At 37.4% G+C, this 17193-nt stretch overlaps 1 protein-coding gene across 1 annotated transcript in view; it reads right to left on the minus strand.

Annotated features, from left to right (window-relative positions):
* Positions 1-17193, minus strand: part of LOC122788671 (serine/threonine-protein kinase 32B-like) — a 641627-nt gene that overhangs the window by 437513 nt on the left and 186921 nt on the right. The gene's annotated exons all lie outside the window — the stretch shown is intronic.

Raw genomic sequence — 17193 nt, forward strand, 5'->3', positions numbered from 1 at the left:
TTAAGACCGATGTGGAAAGTTTCAAATCCCCTATGCTAAAGGATAACGCTGCCCAAGCTGAAAATCCTTTACTAATGCACTCTATGGGCACCTACAAGAATGCATGGATTGTGCTATCCCAAGCAAAACCAAGACTCTCTCCTCCAAGAAAAGGAAACCAGTCTGGTGGACCCCTGGCATAAATGAGCTATACAATAGAAGGAGGAAACTAGTACAGAAAAGAGTAAAATCCCAAGAGGGGAAGACACCCTTGATCAGTATCAGCAAGAAACTACGATCCCTCATAAAATCATCCAAGGCTAGCTTCGAAAGAAAAATTGCCAAGGACTCCAAAGATAACCACAAGGCATTCTTTAGCTACGTCAAGAATCTAAGTGGCATTTCCCAGATTTGCTCAGAGTTAGTGCAGAATGGCACAAAATACACTGAACCAACCAATATCACCAACATCCTGCCAGACAGGTTCAGTGCAAACTTCACCCCCCCTCTCACCCACAAAAGGGCCCATAACCATACCAGAAGAATGTAGTGCCCCTGAATTCACAGACACTCAGGTTAAAAACAGCCCTCTCCAAAGCCAAAAACACAGCATCAATGGGACCAGACAGTGTCCTGGGCTGCATCCTACATGAGCTCAAAGATGAACTAACCCCTCACCTAAATACGCTGTTCAAACTCAGCCTCTCCACAGGCTACATGCCCATAGAGTGGCGCACAGCAATGGTTACTCCACTCCACAAAGGTGGAGCCACAACAGACCCCGGGAACTATCACCCTATAAGCCTGACTAGCTTGGTCTGCAAAGCTATGGAGCGCATCATCATGGGACTTATTAACAGAGACATTGGGAACCTCCAAACACTGGACCCTACCCAGTTTGGCTTTGTTAAGGGCAGATAATGCCTCCTAAACCTGATGGACTCCTTTGAGACAGTTACCAAGGCTATAGATGAGGGAAAGGTGCTACACATAGCCTAACTAGACCTCGCAAAGGCATTTGACACCATTCCCCATTCTGGTATTATAGACAAGCTCACCAGCCTGAACATAAACCCCTATGTCACAAGATGGGTTGCCAACTGGCTCACGGACAGAACCCATATGGTAAGAGTTGTGGGAGCTAGGTCTGACTTTAAACCGGTTACAAGTGGCGTTCTCCAGGACTCAGTCCTAGGACCTCTCCTGTTCATCATATACTTCTTAGAGGTACAGGCAAGCACAGGAGGACTATGGCTGACCAAGTTTACAGACGACTGCAAACTAGGGGCTATAATTGACTCTCCAGCTGATGCACACATCCTCCAAAAGGGTCTCACTGAGACGGATACCTGATGTCAAAATCATGGCCTCAAGCTAAATGTCAAAAAGTGCATAGTCATCCCTTTTGGAAAAAACAAAGGACCTACAAACTACCACATAGGTGGTAGTCCCCTAAATACAGAAGATGTAATAAGGGATCTAAGGACCCAAGTAGATAGTAATCTCGTCTTTGATAATCACATTGCCAAAGTGGTTAGAAAATCCTTTTACGTGGCTCACCTTATCACAAAAGGTTTTGCATCCAGATCAGAAGAGGTCATTATGCCCTTCTACTCATCACTCATCAGACCAATCATAGAGTATAATGCCCCATTTGGGATGTACCTTACAAGACACCTGCAACAGCTGGAAAGACCACAGAAGTACCTCACCAAGAGGATCACTGGCCTCAAACAGATGCCCTATGCAGCTCGACTGAAGAAACTCCAGTTGTACTCGGTTGCATACCGCCTACTCAGAGGTGATCTCTGTCTGACATACAAGGCCATGTCCAAACCAGAATTGATGGACATGCTCCACCTAAAGAAAACCTTATCCCCTCGAGCCATATGCTCTAGGGATCTAAACCTCACCACAACAATAAATAGGATGTGCTGGAGGCATAGATTCCTGTCCCAGAGACTTCCCATGCTCTAGAACAAGATTCCAGTCTACATTAGGCAGAGCTCTTCACTAACACTCTTCATGAGAAACCTTGACCAGTGGATGGGAAACAGGAAGTTTACCCTGGGGATCACTTCAGTGGCTCTGCTGGACAGAGGCACAGGGAATTAATCTAAGGGGGCGGCGAAAGCCAACACATCCTGGTTAGGCTTAAAAATGCCTTTGGGCAGATAGCCTAGCACCTACCTATGAACCTATGATGGAACTTTAAATAATACTGTTTATAGGAAATACCCTCAATTTAATACATTACTACATGCCACTAGCTGTCATCCTCAACATATAATCTGTAATATCCCTAAATCCCTATTTCTGAGACTTCAGAAGATCTGTTCATTTAATGATAAACTTGTTCAGCATCAAAGAGATCTTGTTGATAGATTCTGTAAGAAGTGGCATGGATTATCATACAGAATTAGCTACTTTGCAATCAGTGGGTAATGTAGAGAGATCACATCTACTGCAATACAAACAGAAAACTAGGGATGATAAAATCAGATTTGTTAACAATTATGGTAACAATATTCATTTTGTCATTAATACAGTGCAGAAATATTGGGAATCTTTGTTACCAGCTGATACTTTAAGTGAATTAATACCTTCCAGGTGCCTCTTCTCCTTTTGAAGAGGCAAAACTTTGGGAAACTGGTTTAATCATTACAAAAAGTCTTATTATCAGGTTGGCTCACTCCAAACCTACTATGAGGAGTGATTTTTTGAAGGATTGTTAACCATTTGTGCATTGTTCTTTTTGTAGATATGTTTGTAAAACAAAACAGTTTATTTCCACAAATACATCTAGAGTTTTGATATTTATGTTTTTGATAATTGTAGTTCTGATTGGGTGATTTATTTGGCAACATGTACTTGTTCAACAGTCTATATAGCCCAGACATCTTATCCATTGAATGCACGTATATCTGAACACGAGTGATATCAAATATGGTTGTGCAGCTAATGCATTGTTTAAATATACCAAAAAATATCCTACAGCTATATTTAGCTTTATACTTATTTACAGAATTACATTCAATATGAATAATAAATTAGGGTACCATAATGTTTTAAATCAAAAAGAGAAGTGTTGGATTATTTGATTGGGAGGTTTATTTTCACCTGACCTTAATGATTATTTTTGATGAGAGATGGAATTTTGATATTTAAACTGATCTTGTGGTGTTATTCTGTATTACACTGATAAAGGCACTTCATGCTGAAACCAGTCTGTTTCATTTTTTTATCCTTTGGATGTAAATTGGTTTATTTTGCTGAACAACTTCAATAAAAGTGAAGAAAATGATATATTGCTGACAAATGAGTGCTGACCCTTCTTTTTTGGAGTAAATGAGTACAACTATGGTCTGTAGCTGACAGCGTAAAGCTTATTTGGATGTGACAGATGTTGGTCATAGCTTAAGGCCATACAACACATGTGCCATGCACTCTTCTAGCCAAGCAGTCACTTGCATGCATATTTGGTTGAAGCGGTACAGATTTAGGTTCCATAACTCCTATACCTCACAACATTTGATAACAGCAATCTGGAATTTAAGGCCAATGTTCCTGTTCCTGTTATAATCTGGTATTAATGATGCAAAATTCAAGGTTTTCTTCCTGTACTTTACAAATGGAATATTGATCTTAAAAATGCAAAATTGAGGAATCATCAGCGATAGACAATGCTGACGTAATCACTCTAGGAATGTTGGCAATGTGCAACACATACATTGTTTGCTGATCAGAGGTTTGATTATCTAGGACCATTAACATAGGTACATCATGTCAATGCCCAGCACCAGGTCAGGCAGCTCTGGGTGGACTCAGCAGTGGCAATTTTGATGAAAAAATGACTAGTGCTCTAATACAGGCTGCAAAGAAACAAATGACTAAAATACCATACAACAGTGGCATAAAAAGATACTTGTGAAAACCCCCTAGATCTTTGAAGAACCTTTGCTCTTGAGGCAAATTCTTTGGCATCCATGGCTCAAACACATAATAAGCAGGTTATTATTGGCAACCTGCTCATAATCCTGTATATTACTTGGTTATTTATGACTAGAGTTAGAGATAAGTTTTTATAATCTAAAAGTGCATTGTGGTGTTCCCCACTAGTCCACACTGGGGCCATTTCTGCTTATTGAGTTCATGACATCACTTAAAAGTAAATTTTGTTTCTGGTTCTCAAAGTTTGCTGATGATATAGCAAATGTAGGTGCTGTTGTTACTTTGTTAGACCCCAATAGCTTTCAAACATTCCTTCACCAATTACACCCGTGATCCATTAACATATGTTTTCAAGTTTATTACTAAGAAGTAAAAATGGTGCTACTAATGGAGCAATACCCTTGTCATTGATAGTCAGATACTTGTACTAACTGAGCACTAGTAGATGAGAGTTTTAATTTGTAGGCTCATATACACTGTTAGGAATTCTTCTTACACAATGAGGACAGATCTGAAAACAATTTCTTCATGCAGAACTGTAGCTAGGTTTTCAGGCACCCTAAGCAGACCTACAAATTGGTTCCCCCCTCAACTCAAAGCTGAGGAACAAAAAAAAAAATATTCTCTGAACCTGTAGTAAGCTGGCTGCTACTAATATAACAACCAGCTTGGTGCAGTTAAATGACCACACATTGAGCTCTTTAGCCATGACTGCTAGTGACATTTATTTATGACATAACTGAGTAACACAGTCTCCAACCAAACTAAATAAATAAATATATAAACAATAAATAAACAAATAAATAAATAAACAAACAAATAAATAAATACACAAACAAGCAAAGAGGATTTACCAAAGTTGAAGATCAAAATTAAAAAAAAAAAACAAGTTTTGTTTCTGTAGTAAATTACAACAAGCAGATCATTACAGTTAAAATACATCATGCACTCAACTGAGAGATTCTCCTTGGCTACAAATGCAGTATTAGCATTCATTTATGAAACTCAATATTTTTGGCTTTATAAATCATTACCAGAACAGGACTCATAGACCAACATGCTTGCCAATCTGGCTCCGTAACAACTTACACCTAGGGCAGTCACCCCCTTCATCCTGCCATAGTTATGGCTCTGATTTATGAAGACAATATTCTTGTGACTTCATAAAGGGATGCTGGTACTGCACTGTTGTATCATTTGTACCTACAAATCAGGACACTTTACAACTTGTGCTTTTGGGAACTGCCCCCTTTGCCCTTCCCTAGTTCTGGTTTTTATCTTCAAGACAGGCCAAAAATTATTTTTCCTCTCTATAAGACTTGTAAAGCCGGTCACTGAATATAATGCATATCTGTGCATCTACTCTGTTACTGATGCCACATGCTTCATACTCATTCGGAAACATTTTACTAAACAAATCAGTGGAATTGGGTTGATCTGTAATAATCTTCCTTTAAGTTAATTTTACTCAGACTTTATAGGAGAGACATTTTGACTTTATCAGTATGTCGTAGTGATGAAACATTTAATTTCCCCAGGCTCAAAATTTAACCGGTATTTACTAGACAGAAGATCATGACAAATTAATAGCAAACAACAATTATTAGACAGATTTTGGTTTTCTTTCAAACATTGCCAAATCTAAGACTACTGCAGAATTTGAGGTGACATAACATAAAGTATCTGATATAGACTGCTGTTGTCAAGATACTGGTTCCCCCATAGCCTAGTGAGATTTAGAGCATTTGAAATTACTACATTGTAATAATGTAACATTGTAACATATACAGACAGACCATACACACAGAAACACACACACACACACAAACACACACACACACACACACACACACACACACACACACACACACACACACACACACACACACACACACACACACACACACACACAGTCTCAGTCCAACATAGGTGGCATAGATAACAGGAGTATATTTACAAACACAGCATCATAAACCCCAGTGTGACTTCAGCCCATCATGTCAGGGGGGCTTGACATACACGTTAAACAGAGTTCCTGTTTGCAACAATACTGGCTGTCAGGTCTATTCTTACTTGCATAATTTGCTTTGCCAGCTTTGTAAGGTGAGCTGGCAACCCTAGACTGCTGGGTAATAATTAATAACAGTCAAATCACTTGAGAGTTCAGAGTCAAGAGAGCCAAGCTGGCATCCACATGTCAGTACTGGGGATCCAACACAAGTTGTTTGTGGCCATTAGACCTCAGGGGTACTAAAGCGCAAGTTACAATACAAACAATGTGTGCATAGACTGAGAGCATTTGTGGATGTCAACCATATATCATATACAGATGTTTACAGCATGTATGGCTGTGGCGATTCATGCTCAGCAAGTTTCACCTCAGGTGTCTTGTACTGCTACCAGTTTTGTCAATAGCCAGGCAACTGTACTACTAATGCCTGTTACAGGTGAATCCCAAGAATAGACTGCTTCCCCTATACAGACATGTGCTGGTCACTTCACAACAATGTTTTTGCTTGGAACAGTGCCAGACACATTGACCCTTGATGTGTGCTTAGACTCAGTTTGTATGGCATGCAGTATCTGTCAGGTCCTACCTAGGCTTCATATTTTGGGAGTATGATATCAGCAGGATGCATTTCTGATGAACATTTTTCACAGCAAATCTATCATGCAGCCTTTATTTACATTGTTGTATCATACACATGGAAGCGGATTAATTCTGTACATTAGTTCAATGTATACAAAATAGTGGTGGACACATTTCTGGACACTAGCATAGCTCATAATGCATATAAGTGGCCACATTCCAAGCTGTTTACAAATCTACCGAAGCTGGTGAAATGGGGTATCATGAATATTCTGTGCCTATTATGTGACAAGCACAGGTTGTGATGCTCCTTCTGCACCCTTCTTTTTTTTGTCATGTGCCATGGGCTGACCAGTTGCTTCTTCTAATGAGACAGTATATCTCACTGTAAACATATATTGTGAAGCATATTACACTCTAGAAACATTTGCACTCCTTTTTCTCTCAAGTAGGAGGTCATACCAACCTCAGTAACAAGGTACCTGAACAACCTCTTTAGGATGCTAAATACATGTTCTACTACTGGCCAAGTTTGGCTGTATGCTCAGCTGTACCTTTTCTCAGCAAACCATCGTGGACATTAAATGACATTAAATGGGTCATATTCCAAAGTTGTGGTGACTGCGTAATATCAGTAATGAAATACACACTGTATTTGTTAGTCCTTGAGTGTTTCCAGGTTTATCGAATTGTCAAGTCGAATAAATAAATCAGCACTTGGTCCAAAGATATGAATCAACATATTTGAATTCAAATTTTTGTCTGCATACATGATCCGCTTAACTACATATTTCTGCTACTGAGATATAACAGACTATACTCCATATGAGTGTGCATATTGTTTGCTTCATTAATATGTGAACCCCGTTCCTGTGAATTTGTATATAATTGCTTTTGTAAACACAGGAATCATAATCTCTGTGATACTATAACTCACTGATTTCACAAATATACAAAACCTTATGACTGACTACACTGCGCCCTCTAGTGTTCTGCACTTGCATCTCCAACACTACAAATTCACTTCAAAATATCCCTCTCTTCCCAAGCAGATCTTTCCATATATCTGGCTATTGTTTTGACACAATAACATATTCCTGCAAATCCTGGTTTCTGGAGAAACACAAGTAATAAATAATATTGTAAAAGTGTTTTTATAGTTGCATAGTCATGCTGAAAGAAACCAAATCAGTGTGCTATCTTTACTAAAATTAAATGTATCAAAAACTATAATTGTTTTATCTTCAGTCAAACAAAGGAAACTTGACTTGTACCTACTGACTTTTTTCAGTTAAACCTAAAGCAATGCTGCAAAAAATCATTTCTGCTGCCACTGCTTCCAATTTTCTTGTCAAATTACTTTTCGATGCAATCTGTGCTGGTAGAATGAGGGCTGGGATCGATACTATGAAGAAAGATTCAACTGTTCATGAAAGGAAACTGTGGGAATTCTAAAGCTGACAAAGTTTTCAGTACTACTTAAAAGAATGGAGGCTTTTTCATCTGTCATTCGTTTTGGCTTTGTTTGTTGAGTTGTGGCATTTATTGCAAATTTAATTTTCATAACAAGGATTTTTTATTCAGTTTTCCAATCCTTGGTTTGGTATAGGCATTGCTGTCTCTGAAAAATGATTTTGGTCTTATTTCTTTGGGTATTTTCAACTGTTAGGTAAAATATTTCAAGGTTATACTAAATTGTTAGGCAAAATTGTTCCTGGTGGTCTAGCAGCAATATATTTAAATTTCCATTCATGCCCAGTTTTTAAATTCAGCTTGACTTTTGAATAGTGAGTAGTTGGACCACATTTCATTTAAGACATTAAGCTGTCTAGTACTTCAGTAAGATATGAAATTAGACATTAATGCCACAAGCCTGACTTTATTCAGACTGAATTTATATGTGTAGATTTTTTTGTAATGTCAAACAGCATGACATTGGACTTTATTGAAATGTTTAGTAATCTGTTCACTTTTGTCCGTTTTAAAGTTTTGTGAAGCTGAGTTGAGGTTTTTGTAGGAGGTGAGTAGTTTGGGGCTACAAACTAGCAGCAATAGATAATCAGTGATAGTACCACATTTAGGATAGGAATATCATAAGTAGGATCATTTATGAAAAAAAAAAAAATAACAGTAAACCGAGGACAGGTCCTTATGAGACTCCAATGTTAAGGATGTTTGATTCAGAGAATATGTAACTGAAGTGTTCTGCTTTTGATGTGACTTTGAAACCATAGTACTACAGATGATCCAAAGTTAAGTTGGCTGAGTCTGTTGTGCAGCAGAGGGTAGCTGACATTTTCAAAGGCTCTAGTTATTTCAATGAATATGGCTCCTGAATGCAGGCAGTTGTGCATATTATTATAGATAGAGTCTCCAAAACTAAATTTGCATAAATGGGGGCACATCTTGCCCCCATTGCTACTCCAGTAAGCTGTTTGTAGAAATCTCCCTCCATATAAAAGTAATTGTTATTGAGCACCATCTCCAGCATGTCTATTAATAATCTTTTCTTTACTATATGGTGCTCACTGTAACTATAAATGAGTTTCTCAAACATCTCCAGCCCTTCCTTATGGGGGATGACTGAAAATAGATCTATTACATCCACAGTTACCATTAAAAAGTCGTCTTTGTGATCAAAATTGTTGAACTCTCTTAACTTATCCAAACAGTCCCAAGAATCCTTAATAATGTGTGAAAAGTGATCCAATATAGTTTTGCAATGGTAATCAACATATTTAGCTATAGGTTCTAATTTAGAACCTTTAGCTGACACTATGGGTCTAAATGGTGGATCTACAATGCTTTTGTGTGTTTTGGGTATCCCAAAAATAGATGGTACTAATGGATGTTCTACTAATAGATATTCGTATTCACTTTTTTCTATTATTCCTTCCATCCAGTATTCGTAAAGTAACCAATCTATTTTGGTATATGCTTTGTACATATCAAATTTGTTTACCTTCTCATACGTTTGTTCTTTGTCTAACATATTTGACATCTTCATAATATAATCTACCTTGTTCATTATAATCACCCCACCCCCTTTATCGGGCTTCATAACCCTGTATTTATTTTCCTTAGTTAGTTCCTTCAAACAAAATCTTTCATTACTTGTAAGATTGTCTTCACAAAATTGTTTACTGTTCACTACTCTATGGAACTGTGATGCACATAAGTTCTCAAATAGATGAATAGTGGGGTTGTGGGGTGGTATAAATGTACTTGCCCTTTACTCATTCGGAAACATTTTACTAAACAAATCACTGGAATTGGGTTGATCTGTAATAATCTTCCTTTAACTTAATTTTACTCAGACTTTATAGGAGAGACATTTTGACTCTATCAGTATGTCGTAGTGATGAAACATTTAATTTCCCCAGGCTCAAAATTTAACCGGTATTTACTAGACAGAAGATCATGACAAATTAATAGCAAACAACAATTATTAGACAGATTTTGGTTTTCTTTCAAACATTGCCAAATCTGAGACTACTGCAGAATTTGAGGTGACATAACATAAAGTATGTGATATAGACTGCTGTTGTCAGGATACTGGTTCCCCCATAGCCTAACTGCGAGATTTAGAGCATTTGAAATTACTACATTGTAATAATGTAACATTGTAACATATACAAACAGACCATACACACAGAAACACACACACACACACACACACACACACACACACACACACACACACACACACACACACACACACACACAGTCTCAGTCCAACATAGGTGGCATAGATAACAGGAGTATATTTACAAACACAGCATCATAAACCCCAGTGTGACTTTAGCCCATCATGTCAGGGGGGCTTGACATACACGTTAAACAGAGTTCCTGTGTGCAACAATATTGGCTGTCAGGTCTATTCTTACTTGCATAATTTGCTTTGCCAGCTTTGTAAGGTGAGCTGGCAACCCTAGACTGCTGGGTAATAATTAATAACAGTCAAATCACTTGAGAGTTCAGAGTCAAGAGAGCCAAGCTGGCATCCACATGTCAATACTGGGGATCCAACACAAGTTGTTTGTGGCCATTAGACCTCAGGGGTACTAAAGTGCAAGTTACAATACAAACAATGTGTGCATAGACTGAGAGCATTTGTGGATGTCAACCATATATCATATACAGATGTTTACAGCATGTATGGCTGTGGCGATTCATGCTCAGCAAGTTTCACCTCAGGTGTCTTGTACTGCTACCAGTTTTGTCAATAGCCAGGCAACTGTACTACTAATGCCTGTTACAGGTGAATCCCAAGAATAGACTGCTTCCCTTATACAGACATGTGCTGGTCACTTCACAACAATGTTTTTGCTTGGAACAGTGCCAGACACATTGACCCTTGATGTGTGCTTAGACTCAGTTTGTATGGCATGCAGTATCTGTCAGGTCCTACCTAGGCTTCATATTTTGGGAGTATGATATCAGCAGGATGCATTTCTGATGAACATTTTTCACAGCAAATCTATCATGCAGCCTTTATTTACATTGTTGTATCATACACATGGAAGGGGATTAATTCTGTACATTAGTTCAATGTATACAAAATAGTGGTGGACACATTTCTGGACACTAGCATAGCTCATAATGCATATAAGTGGCCACATTCCAAGCTGTTTACAAATCTACCGAAGCTGGTGAAATGGGGTATCATGAATATTCTGTGCCTATTATGTGACAAGCACAGGTTGTGATGCTCCTTCTGCACCCTTCAGTTTTTTGTCATGTGCCATGGGCTGACCAGTTGCTTCTTCTAATGAGACATTATATCTCACTGTAAACACATATTGTGAAGCATGTTACACTCTAGAAACATTTGCACTCCTTTTTCTCTCAAGTAGGAGGTCATACCAACCTCAGTAACAAGGTACCTGAACAACCTCTTTAGGATGCTAAATACATGCTCTACTACTGGCCAGGTTTGGCTGCATGCTCAGATGTACCTTTTCTCAGCAAACCATCGCGGACATTAAATTACATTAAATGGGTCATATTCCAAAGTTGTGGTGACTGCGTAATATCAGTAATGAAATATACACTGTATTTGTTAGTCCTTGAGTGTTTCCAGGTTTATCGAATTGTCAAGTCGAATAAATAAATCAGCACTTGGTCCAAAAATATGAATCAACATATTTGAATTCAAATTTTTGTCTGCATACATGATCCGCTTAACTACATATTTTTGCTACTGAGATATACTCCATATGAGTGTGCATATTGCTTGCTTCATTAATATGTGAACCCCGTTCCTGTGAATTTGTATATAATTGCTTTTGTAAACACAGGAATAATAATCTCTGTGATACTATAACTCACTGATTTCACAAATATACAAAACCTTATGACTGACTACACTGTGCCCTCTAGTGCTCTGCACTTGCATCTCCAACACTACAAATTCACTTCATGATATCCCTCTCTTCCCAAGCAGATCTTTCCATATATCTGGCTATTGTTTTGACACAATAACATATTCCTGCAAATCCTGGTTTCTGGAGAAACACAAGTAATAAATAATTTTGTAAAAGTGTTTTTATAGTTGCATAGTCATGCTGAAAGAAACCAAATCAGTGTGCTATCTTTACTAAAATTAAATGTATCAAAAACTATAATTGTTTTATCTTCAGTCAAACAAAGGAAACTTGACTTGTACCTACTGACTTTTTTCAGTTAAACCTAAAGCAATGCTGCAAAAAATCATTTCTGCTGCCACTGCTTCCAATTTTCTTGTCAAATTACTTTTCGATGCAATCTGTGCTGGTAGAATGAGGGCTGGGATCGATACTATGAAGAAAGATTCAACTGTTCATGAAAGGAAACTGTGGGAATTCTAAAGCTGACAAAGTTTTCAGTACTACTTAAAAGAATGGAGGCTTTTTCATCTGTCATTCGTTTTGGCTTTGTTTGTTGAGTTGTGGCATTTATTGCAAATTTAATTTTCATAACAAGGATTTTTTATTCGGTTTTCCAATCCTTGGTTTGGTATAGGCATTGCTGTCTCTGAAAAATGATTTTGGTCTTATTTCTTTGGGTATTTTCAACTGTTAGGTAAAATATTTCGAGGTTATACTAAATTGTTAGGCAAAATTGTTCCTGGTGGTCCAGCAGCAATATATTTAAATTTCCATTCATGCCCAGTTTTTAAATTCAGCTTGACTTTTGAATAGTGAGTAGTTGGACCACATTTCATTTAAGACATTAAGCTGTCTAGTACTTCAGTAAGATATGAAATTAGACAATAATCCCACAAGCCTGACTTTATTCAGACTGAATTTATATGTGTAGATTTTTTTGTAATGTCAAACAGCATGACATTGGACTTTATTGAAATGTTTAGTAATCTGTTCACTTGTGTCCGTTTTAATGTTTTGTGAAGCTGAGTTGAAGTTTTTGTAGGAGGTGAGTAGTTTGGGGCTACAAACTAGCAGTAATAGATAATCTGTGATAGTACCACATTTAGGATAGGAATATCATAAGTAGGATCATTTATGAAAAGAAAAAAATAACAGTGAACTGAGGACAGGTCCTTATGAGACTCCAATGTTAAGGATGTTTGATTCAGAGAATATGTAACTGAAGTGTTCTGCTTTTGATGTTACTTTGAAACCATAGTACTACAGATGATCCAAAGTTAAGTTGGCTGAGTCTGTTGTGCAGCAGAGGGTAGCTGACATTTTCAAAGGCTCTAGTTATTTCAATGAACATGGCTCCTGAATGCAGGCAGTTGTGGATATTATTATAGATAGAGTCTGTGGGTGTATACAGTGTGATTGCTGTTCTTTGTGAATTGCAAAAAATGTACTCTATACTGCACAGTAGGCCATATTTAATCACGTGGTCAAACATCTTCTTGAAAAATAGTTTTTCAAATATTTTTGCTAATGGGCACACATTTATAATAAGTCTTTATTCCTTGGATTCTTTTGGGTGGCTATTTTTTGACCGGGTGATTATTAAGGCATATTTAAAAGAATCATAGAAAATGCCAGAGGTTAGTGATAAGTTGTATATATGCGTTAGTGGGTTTGACAATGATATGCGTTAGTGGGTTTGACAATGAAGGAGGTTGTTTTCTTAAGGAAGGAGGTGTGTAGTTTAAACAGACCTAATCCAGATTTGGTGTCTTTGCTGTCCATCCAGCATTACCTGCTGGATGTACAAATACAGACGTCCAGTGAAAAAAAAAACTGTTTACTAAAGCGGCAACACAAAAAAAGCAATTTATAATCACATATAATTTGTGAAAGCTTAGCTTTATGGGGCATTAAAGACATGCTACACTACATATTACAGTGACAGCCATGATTTTCATACAAATTCCAGACTGTTTAGCTTATTCAAGTTGATATTATTATAGTGCTGCATTGACAGAGTATTACATAAAATGTTGTGATGACCTTGTTGTTACCTAATATGATTCCTTCAACAAACTGGAAATTGCTATTTTGTCTTATTTTATAGGTTACTAGACCGGAAGATCTCACTACTCCCAGTGATCTATAAAATGTGCATTTATATTACAACTATTGAAGAAGCTTATGACCTGATTTTTTAATATAAATATTTGTCTAGGAACATCTTCTAATTGTCTGGCTATTAGTGTTCTATTAGAGATGCCTGAGTCTGTTGTTTATCATTAGGGCCTTAACTGAAGGTAAGAACACTCCTTAATTCTGTAGCTGCATTTTAGTTGCGCTGATTTCTTTCTGGATGTCACTTTTATGTAACCTTAGATTTAATTCAACTCTATGCTATTTATGATCATTAGCGGACCGGAGTTCCACTGTGGCAACCCCTTACCGGGAAAAAGCTGAAAGACAAACAACAACAACTTGATTTGATTTAACTTACTATACTTAAATTATATCAGTTTAAAATTATACTATTAATACAGGTATTCATCTTGTTTTGTTCTTATTATTACTAACTGACTTACAGCAGCATTTATTATTCTATGGATCTCATGCCAGCACTCTGCATTTTTCTTCCTCTCAATTATCTATTGACATTTTTCATGCTAGTCTGAGGAAAAACTTACTGAGGTAACAGGGTAAGCAGAGACAGACTGATAAAGTTGTCCTAATTCTTGGGTATATCGTTTTGTTCTGGTTATCACTCACCTTTGAGTGAAATTGGCTAGGCTTAAAATGACCCACAATGGCAGCTAGCCTAGTACCTACCTGTGAACCTATGAACCCATCAGGTATTGCCCTAGGATGAAACTGACTACGCTATGCAAAGTACCCAGGTTTCTTGAGTGATATTCCAGACAGGTTTCAGGGCCTTGGTCTCCACTGGTCTCATTTCACTCAGATCACTGTTAATTTAACTTACTTTGAAGACCGGGTTGGACACTAATTCAATCCATATTTGTCAGCTGCCATGCCTCCCTAGGTTTTCTGTGATTTAGCATCCGTTGAAGTTAAAGGATTGTGGTTGGGTTGCTCATATGTTATAGATCATGTCAGCATATGCACAGGACCAGGTTCATAGTAGCACCACCAACTTCTCTGAATATGTTCTGGGTGCAGGTGCAAAAAGTTGGCTTCTTTTCATCGATCAACCACCCAGATACCTTTCTCTAGGTCTTTATAGATGTATTTGTTGGCTCAGTATTGGGGTCACTAAGATTGTTTGTCTTCACTGATTTAAACATTTTTAGTAACTGAGGAGTTCATACTGTAGTATATGAATTTCTTTGCATTATGAAGGATTTTGGCTGCACTCAGGCAGTTACTTTTGTGTCCCACCATTTAGAGTTTACCATGGACTTGGTGTTCCAACTTGGTGTGTTGACCAATGACTTTCAGTGGAGCCATTTTTTTAAATATTTGGTCTGACTACTACCTGGCTTGTTTACAATTAATTTGCCCATTCACAGTACCTGGGTGGTAAATGTCTGGAAGGTAGGACTATCAATGCTGCATCAGTAGGTCAACTTATTCTTGTACTTTTCTGATGCCTGAGGAGCTTCCTGAAGCCTATAATATGGCTGCAAAATCATCTATTGATTTGCTAACGACATATTGTATATGCCCACTTCATCTGGTTTCACATGAGCCATAGTGTCATCCTGATCACAATGGTCTTAAGAGAGCTTGATGAAGGCTTGACAGCAAATGGACGAGGACTGGCCTTGTGGAGTTAAGCTTAAATTTGATGGACACTATGCACTTTATTAGGCAGATATTGTTATAAGATAAAATACTTACCCAAGAAAAAAAAAATATGAAAAGCTTCAAATAAAAATCTGTATTCATTAATACAGCAGGGCCATGAAACAAATTGCATAGACAAAAATACTTTGGGCCAACTGGAAAAAGAAGTGACAGAGGAAGTGTAAAAATATTAAGGACAAAATCCAGAGATGTTTGAAAAGTATAAAAAAGAAACATGGGAATGGGAAAGAAACAGATCTGGTATGAGAAAGCCAAACTAATCAATACAAAAAAGCAGCTCCAAAGATATTCTAAGAGAAATGCAGGCAAAGACAACTGGAGTTTTACAACACAAAAATAAGAAAACAAAAGGGGATGTTTAAAAAGAGGTAGAAGTTAAACAAATACAAACTGAATTTATGGATTATTTGTGAAGTGAATGAGGTAGTGTGGAGAATCCAACACAGGCAATGTTGCATCATGATGAAATAATGGGTCCCAGATTAAGCAGCTGTAGGTGGAACAGGAGGTATCTGCTGATGATTTGCCACATGATCATGCTCTGGAGCCTTCGGTAAGAGACAAGTACAAAAGTCTAGTTGTTGTTGCACAGTAAATGAATGAACAGGAAACAGTGGCAACTTTGACACTAGTAATATTATGTAGTTATAGGCCAATGGGTTCCCATATGAAGCAGGGTACATCTGAAAAGGATATGTAAGAGGAAGATGTTCTGGAACTTTCTGTAGAATATTCACAGAAATTAGAAAATAAATGCTGTCAGTCCAGAGGAAAATGATTTTAGGGAAGAACTGCTCAATTTAATAGAGATGGAGAGACATATTAAGATAGACACGTTAAGACAGATGAAAGAAATAGATTACAGAAAGTAAATGAGACACAAAAAAATAGCTGTTATATGGTTATAAGTGACAACAGAGGAACAAAATGTTTCTCTTTCCTGTCTATATAGTGGCAGCATTTTGACAGCTAAATACATTGTTTAAATGAAGGTGGGCGGATGGGGGAACAGCATTAGGTATGACTACAACATATGAATTTCTGACTACATCCCTGGACTTTAAGGCAAATCCAAAGTAAATCTCCGATACCTGGGAGCAAATTAACATCATTTTGCACAAGTTGTTGACCTTTGCCTTCAAATATATTTGAAGCCAATATATGCATAATGACTATGACCATAGCATATCTGTTGATTGGTAAAGTAAAAATATGCTCAAATGCATTCTTCATGTTCTTTACAACACCTATCCTATGACTGTCAGCAGTGGAAAAAAAAGGTAAACTGTCTCAACTACTGACGCACAGTTTAAAATAGATGTTCTTTAGCTTCTCTCTATCATTTTTGCCAAATATGAGTTTAATCCTTGATCAGTACAATAGTTTAAAGGATGTGAATAGAAAACAGGATCATAGGAAGGTGCTAGACTAATGGTCCTAGGGCCCTTAAAAGCCTAGCCACATTCTACACTTATTTCT

The sequence above is a fragment of the Protopterus annectens genome, chromosome 14.part0 (genome assembly GCF_019279795.1).
Source record: "Protopterus annectens isolate FY-2018-M chromosome 14.part0, PAN1.0, whole genome shotgun sequence".
Lineage (NCBI taxonomy): Eukaryota > Metazoa > Chordata > Ceratodontiformes > Protopteridae > Protopterus > Protopterus annectens.